Consider the following 8,177-nt stretch of genomic DNA (forward strand, 5'->3'; position numbering starts at 1 on the left):
TGACAGATGGGCGAAAGTGGTGGCTAGCGATGGACAATATTTTTCTTAAGGTATTTATGTATTTTGTGTTTGTACTACAGCTTCAATGTGTGCGTACCAACCGCACGAATTAATTCCTAGACCAAATATATTACTGTCCGAAATCATTGACACTCTCAATGCTATTTAAGTCCACATTCAGCTTCTTTCGGTATGGCAGGTGAAAAGGGATGAAAAATAAAATATTCAAAATGAACGAGAACAGCGTCGAATTCAGTTTGAGATCAGAAACACGGCTGATCCGTTTGAAATAACTTTTAGAATATAGATATTATCTACTTCAAGATGAGTATTAAGCCACTTCGATTAACGTTGGTATTTTATGGGATAGGATGTTTCAAAATTTATGCCAAAAGCCGAATATCTTAAGAATTTTTATCATTACAGTTTCACTGAAATGCGCATCCTAAGGGGGAGGGGAATTTAAATATTTCCCATACATCTATTCTCCAGTCATATCAGGGGGAATGTTTCATTTTAGGACTCTAAAACAGATTAGGAACAATGATTCTTCAAAAAAAAAAAAAAAAAATATCAGTATTTAACTTTGAAGATACACGTATTTTGCATTGCAAGATAAAAGTTCAAATGAATCAGCTTTCCTTTAAAACGCTCTCCTGTAAAAAAATGAAATATTTCAGTTCAATGTCCCACGATTATGCCCTTTAGGCAAAAGAGGACGAATGATTAAAGCAAGTAAATGAATGATGGAAAAGTTGATGGAATGAACTGTGGGAGGAAACGGGAGTACCCCGAGAAAACTACGGACACAATGTTGTCCACCACAAACTTACCTGACCGTGATCGATGCCTTTATATATATACATATATCGATATGAGACGTGCCTAAGATGGAAACAGAACCACGTGGTAAAAGCAAATCGTGTTAGTCGCTTTTACGTGATGATACTGAATTTGATTTTTTTTCTTTCTTGTTGGTAACCCTTTTGATTCCCGCGCTACCATGAATATATACGCCAATGAATTTACCCAAGCTAAAGGCCTGCTCTTGTACTAAGTATGTTCAATGTTTAACTGCATGTCTCCTGCGTTTCTCGCCCCGAAATGAATACGCAGTGTGTACATATACAGAGTGGACCATTTACGCCCTAGTAATTTTTAAACTAATGGACAAAAAAAGCTGAAATTTTGTACCATGCAAATATTAGCAGGGGGATATTGTTACGTATATACTCTGTGACACTGCCAAACCCAACATACAGTTATATTGTTTCAAGCGACACTACGTCAGATTATCACACATTCAAATCTTGATGTAAAACGAAAACATACAATATCACACTTGTTACGCAGTGTTGTAAACTAAGGATGCTCTAGTACGACAAACATAAAAAACAACCACATTTTGAAGGGGTTCCAGAGCAGTAATAATGCAAATGAGACAGATGTTTCAGTAGTTTGATCAGAGCAGACGCATTCAACTGAACTTTGTTACGTTAGGATCACTCTTACAGTGAACCGTGTATAGTTCACGTGAAAACATACGAAACGGGATAATCGAACCAGTAACTTAAATTACATCTGGCATTTTTTAAAATTATTTTCGCAATTACATATAGCACAAAAAAATCTTACAAACAGTAGCGTAGACAGGATTGTTTTTAGGAGGCAATAAAGAGGTCATTAAAATTTTTAGGGGTCATACGTGTTTAATGCGTTTCGCTCAATAGTGTAAAACAGCACACACATTATTATATATTAAACGATTGTCGTTCAGTTGGCACATCATTGACTTATTATCAGGTTTTTCAGGAAAAGTGACGAGTTCCATTATATACCCCCAAGTTATATCCGGAAAGTAATGTTACAAAGTCTACAAGTATGAATAAAAAAACATTTATTTACATAATAATAATAATAATAATAATAATAATAATAATAATAATAATAATAATACCTGTATATTAAAGTTTTTCAAAACATTGTCCTCCTTCTTCGATGCATCTTTGCCAGCGGGATTTCCAATCTGGGAAGGCATCCTGGCAAGACTGTTCAGGAAATGCGTTTAAAGCAATTTCACAAGATGCTTTCACGTCGTCAAAAGTCCTTTAACGATGCGCTTTCAGGGTGAATTTCAAACGACGAAAAAAAAAAAAAAAAAAAAAAAAAGTTGAAGGAACGAATTCAGAACTGTAGGGTGGCTGGGACAGCGTTGCCACGTTAGATCTGGCCAGGTAGCTGGTCAAGACGAAGGCAGTGTGGGCTGATACGTTGTTATAAAGAACTTTCCAGTCGTCGCTGATGACTGGCGTGGATCCTTGCTCTGAGTCTCTTGAGGACTTCTACGTAAAATTTTGAGTTAACAATCGTTCCTGGATGTACATACTCACGGTGTATGATACCCTGATGTCAAAATACATAATGAGCATTGTCTTGATCTTTGATTTGGTCATTCGAGACTTTTTGGCGCGAAGGAAGGCCAAGATGTGCCACTGAGCACTTTGCCTCTTCATATCGCGGTAGTACTGAAATATCCACGTTTTATCACCCGTGATAACATAGTTCAAAAAGTGAGGATCATTATAAATTTCCACTCGGAGTCGGTTAAAAGTCTTGGGACAAGCTTCACGCTCACTTTTATCATGTGCAAATCCTTGATCATAATCTTGTGGGCCATTTTTTTTTTTTTTTTTTTTTAATTTAATTTAACATATCAGCCACTAAACGAACACTCATTTAACGGTCTGTTTGCAAAAGTTCTTTCACACGAGTCATATTTTTGCCGTCTGAGCAGGTTGACAAGCGTCCAGCGCGAGTTTCGTTGTCGACCCCTTCACGGCTTTACAAAAAAACGCCTTGTGCCATCTGTAGACTTGTCATTGTAATAAAAACTCATTCCCGAAGGCCTATTGAACCAGTTGAAAAGTTTCCGCTGCAGACTTGCCGATTTTCAAACAAAACCTTATCACGTATCTTTGTTCCAGTGAGCGTGAGTGCTGCATCGTGACTTGTACAAGAGACGAAACAGGTTTACGAAATCGCCCGTCCTTCACCTCCAAGAGTACTCGCTCGGTGATTAATTTATACCACCATCGATTCCGGCGGATAGAGTGCGCTGCAATGTACAGTCGCTTCACAATAAAATTTATGACATTCCTTTCCGGACAGATCTTGCAGATAGATCTACATCGAATGTTTTAAAACTCGCGCTCGTGCTCAACAGGGAGTGATGCTAGAGGAAAAAAAGATGACGAAAATATCATATGACGTTTAACCTCCAGGACTTTGTCGCATTACTGATAAAAAAAAATAATTATTTTTTCTTGATTAATAAAATAGAAGGCTACATCACGAGAATTTTAACATATTTCCAAATGGATATATCATTTTAACAGTAAATTATTATCTTTCAAATCAAAACATTTTCAATTGTTCCAGAGATAGGCCTAGAGGTTTTTAATATTTTGTCTTTTTTTTTTTTTTTTTTTTTTTTTTTTACATGAAAAAAATTTGGGTTTCTTACTTTGTAATAAAATTCTAACACCAGTTAAATTCAATAAAATCAGAGACTATCTAGGTACCGGTACGATTTTTTCCTTGCATCTTTGAATTTATCTGGGCTATGCCACGAAAATTAATTTCACCTTTATATATGAACTGGTCTTATATTCTTAATCTGTACGTACTTCACTACATTCATTCTCCAAACACATTTTTGTCTTTCTCTTAACTATATAGGCTATAAGAGTCGGTGTTATCCCACCTTATAAAGTTTTTTTTTTTTCGGGCTGGACCTACCTGAAAAAAACTTTAAAACTTTTTTTTAACCTTTTTGTTAGTATATTATTGGTACAACTAAGGTGATCACATTGAAAGTTATTTTTATCAGATTTTGAACTTTCTTTGGGCGAATTAGATCCTTTCACGTTAAGGTAAACAACAACATTCAACATAAGACCTTTATGAAGTTCTGAATGCACTGAGAGAATGAATAAAAAAAAAAAACTCATCTTAGCTTGAGATAATTATAGAACAAATTAATGTATGGATTATGCTTATAGCTATTTGAAGTAAAACATCCAATTTTATATTTTAGAAAATACTTTCCGTGAATTGTGTGCTCCCTGACTCGGCGCCGCCGAGGGATGTTATCCTTCATACGTTGGCGGGTTTAAGGTCATAGGTGCCGGTACTAACAGTAAATATGTAAATACATTAGTACAACTATTAGTATTATTTCTTATTTTTGATCGTAACAAAAGTATTCAGTAAAATTTGGTTTTTCAACAACAATAGTTTAGTTAAGTCATTTGTTCTACTCTTCAAATACGCATTCTGTAGAATCAACACCAGCAATAGTGTAAAAATTCTTGTCAAAATTAAGAAGCTAAATGCTCGGAGGTCCGAACACTACGTAACGCTTACTATTTCAAGTGCTGAATTCACACTTCAGTATTAATGGAAGTTTCGATGTACAGTAAAGCAAGCTGCATTTTCAGGGAAAACTTGTCGTGAAAGAACTGTTCGGGAAATTCCCGCAATTGGACCCACAAAGCATGGAAGTGAATACTTCATTAATAAAACTATTTATTTTACGCTGGAAGATATTTAATTTCATTTAAGACATTCTGAAACATATACTTTATAAAATATGAATTATAGGCCTATCTTAGTTAATTGTTTTAAATAAATTTTCGGAAAAGAACCGTCTTGCAACAAGTGTCCGCGAAATTCCCATAATTGAACGCATAAAGCATTGAAAGTGAACTTCAACAATACAAATTTTATTTTACGTTGAAAAATATTTATTCATATAAGACATTTTGATGAATTATGTTTTTGTTTCAAATTAATATAGCTATTTGGTATTCAAATTTGTCGAACGTCACTGAGGCTTCTGATGTGACTCGATCTATATTTGTTCGTTTGTCTGCCTGTGCCACACAGCGTTCAACTTTCGGTCTTCTAATTTTCAGGACACAAACCGGAGACACTTGTATAGATTATGCCGGCATACTAGTGTAAAATTACAAAATGATGCCTTTAAAAAAAATATAGCTTATATTCACGCTACAAAGCGCAATTTTCGGTCTTTCAAGTTGAAATTTTCGGAGTAGAAGCACGAGAGACTAAATTAGCTCTATATATTTTGGCGGCATAAATTTCAAAATGGCGGCCATATTTCAAAATAGCAAGTATCCATGCTACAGGGTGCAGTTTTCGGACTCTTTAAGTTGAAATTTTGAGAGTAGAAGCACAAGACATACTAAATTTGCTGTATAGATTTTCTCGGCGATCCAATATTAAATTTCAAAATGGCGGCCATTTTTTTAAACGGCAGTGAATAGAAAATTGTTGCAAGTTGTGACAATGACAATCTTGAAATGTAAGTTATATTTTAACATTTTTACCCCAAAGACATTGAAATATTTCGAAAAAAAACAATTAAACCCAAAAAACCCACATAGGCCCAGGTGGGTTTTTTTTTTCAAAATTACCCGGTTTTTTTCAAACCCTGGTACAAAGTGATGATAGAAGTGTCGGCAAAGCTGTATCACACGCAAGGTACGGTATTTATGCCACACAAAGTGATTTTTCACTATCTTCGTTATGGGTATGTCCAACACCGATGACGCGAATCCACGCTACGGACGCACACCAGCTGCGCTCCTGCTCTGACTCAGAATTTTCACATTTTAGTGACCACCTAGCAGAATTTAATTCATGTTTTCAGCACTGTCATTATTATAACCTATATACACATGCTGTATTTATGTTCACCCCCTCACGTCAATCTGAACCCATTAACGCATTCCTTCTTTAAGAAACCCTTTCTAAGGCAGTAAGAGCGCATTTCCTACTAAAGTTAATATTTCATGAACGTAATTATGGATCCATATAATGCGACAGCACTTACGAGAAATTAGTACAAGTTTGTAATGCTTACTTCAGTGGCACTTACCTCATTTTATTAACATCTTTAAGTATTGCAATTTGGGTGCAGATTTGCTGTACGGATCCACATATTTGTAAAATTTACAGAACAAGTACTATTTCAACAGACGAGTGTGTAAGTAATCGAAATATTTTGCGTTCTTACCTGTGAAATGCGAATCTACGTAGGAATACATTAATAAAAGTCTAACCTGTTAAGCACGGATTCGCCCATAAGGCAGCTATTGACCACAGAAGCTACAAAAACTAAAGTTAAGTGAAGTAGTCGTTGTGCTAACTGATGCGGCACAAACACAGAAATGTCCATTAGTTAAAGGATCCTCATATTTGTGAAATTTACTTAAGTCTCTTAATATGTATGTTATTTTGGAACATAAATATGCAAGCAATGAAAACATCGAGATATTGCCTGTAACGTAATTGATAACGTACAAATACATCATCCAATACGTTAGGCAAGTGTTTTTACGCCATATATAGTATTTTGCACTATCCTCGTTAACATGTATACGCATCGTTGCTAATGCGCTTGTTCCCTACGGACGAGCCCTCCTTTGACTCAGTTAAATGTGATTCGTGATTTTAGTCGCAACCCGGCAAAAGTTGGTTAGTAATTTGCACAAATTATCGTATGCGTACATGAAGTCCTCTTAAAGCGAATCTGTACAGACAGATGTAAACCCAAACCTTAAAAGTGATTCTTTATGATTCAGAAAGTCGATTTACTGAAAAAGAAGTATATACGCAATGAATTCGTACAATAAATCTGCACTGCAATGTGTTTATAAACTTTTTTTTTTTTCACTAAATTTATTACAATGTATACTTTAGAGGGGTTAAGTTTAGAGTTGCCCCTCCGTTTTTTAAAAAATTAGGAAAATGGGGTAAGGAATAATGATCTGGAATTCTTATGTGATGTTTAGGTGTGAAAGTAGGGCAGTGAAGTAATGTTTAATACGAGAAAAGATTTGTAAAGCGGATACTATTTGCAAGACGCGGAAAGTTTCGATGACTGAACAGCATGGTGGTCGTATAGGATGGGGAATCGGTGCATTGAATATAATATTTCCGCATTGAGTTTTACAGAATTATATATGAATAATGAAGGAAACCTATTAAATTTTTATGAAAACGATAAATTATTGAATTTAAGTAATAATTGAAGCTCACATGAGAACTTGTTCCAGTCTAACTAAAGTCTTACCAGGTAACCTAAGCGAACCTAAACTAAAGAAATCTAACTTAAACTAACCTATCCTGACAATTTTTAATGTTTCAACTGCATTTTTGTAGGTTGGAAAGTGGAGAGGCAACTCGAAACTTAAGCCCTTTAGCGATTTTAAATTAATCCATCCTTCGAGGTAATACTGTATCACTAGAAATTCATACTTACATCCTTTGCAGTACTACCAATATCGCGTAGTTGTTTATAACCAAATACTTGGAGGTCTCGTGGTAAATAATCCTTTACACATAAAAATATAAGTAAATCAAAATATAGCAATACTTAATAAATTTTCAGAGTTCACAAAACTTACATTTTGCTCTGTGCGACACCCGCTACCTTTCAGCTCACAAGGCCCAAAAATATTGATTGATTCCAATCTATTTTATACAGAAAAAAACACATATATTATAGTATAAATATGCTCTCCGCGAATCAAAATATTATAGTTGCATTTTACACAACCCGACTTACGATTACCAGTTTATATTTAGTTTATAAACAATCTACTCGCACCGGTCATATCAAATTTGCTCACCGAATTTTTTTCCTTCGGCATCAGACCCAACGCTTAACCTCCATCATGAAATACCTTAATAGGAAAAGTCACTACTTGAGGGATGACGCCATGTTTAGCTTACGAAAATATTTCCGTGCTGGACAATTTCAGGTACAATACATTTTTAAAAAAATATACAGATAAATCCAATACCCTGTATAGAATGACAGAAACTTTAAAATGTTCTACATGTTTACAATTTTTCGTCATGAAAATGGTAATTTTTCGACAAAAGATACTGAATGCATATGAGAGAGGGTTGTATTAGATATTACTTTTCATATTTTATATTTACAAGCTATATTTTATGTTTACAAGATTAGAGTTCTGATCTGAAACCTTACAATTGAGAATAATGTACCTGTGATACTTCTAAGTATTTACACTAAGTAATGTTTACAGGAAATATTTTCATAGCCATACACGTTGAAACAGCGC

The 8,177-nt window shown here is 34.8% G+C and overlaps 1 protein-coding gene across 10 annotated transcripts in view; it reads right to left on the reverse strand.

Moving 5' to 3' along the window:
• Positions 1–7,838, reverse strand: part of LOC145674736 (MPN domain-containing protein-like) — an 86,342-nt gene extending 78,504 nt beyond the window's left edge. For 6 of the 10 annotated variants that reach the window (XM_081744999.1, XM_081744958.1, XM_081744983.1 and 3 more), the window contains exon 1: positions 7,494–7,712. The gene's annotated coding sequence lies outside the window, so the exon portion shown is untranslated. The other 4 variants (XM_081744991.1, XM_081744949.1, XM_081745008.1 and 1 more) reach the window with 3 other exon arrangements.
• Between the last annotated feature and the right edge of the window lie 339 nt (positions 7,839–8,177).

This window comes from Thermobia domestica, chromosome 2 (assembly GCF_964235325.1).
Source record: "Thermobia domestica chromosome 2, izTheDome1.hap1.1, whole genome shotgun sequence".
Classification (NCBI taxonomy): domain Eukaryota; kingdom Metazoa; phylum Arthropoda; class Insecta; order Zygentoma; family Lepismatidae; genus Thermobia; species Thermobia domestica.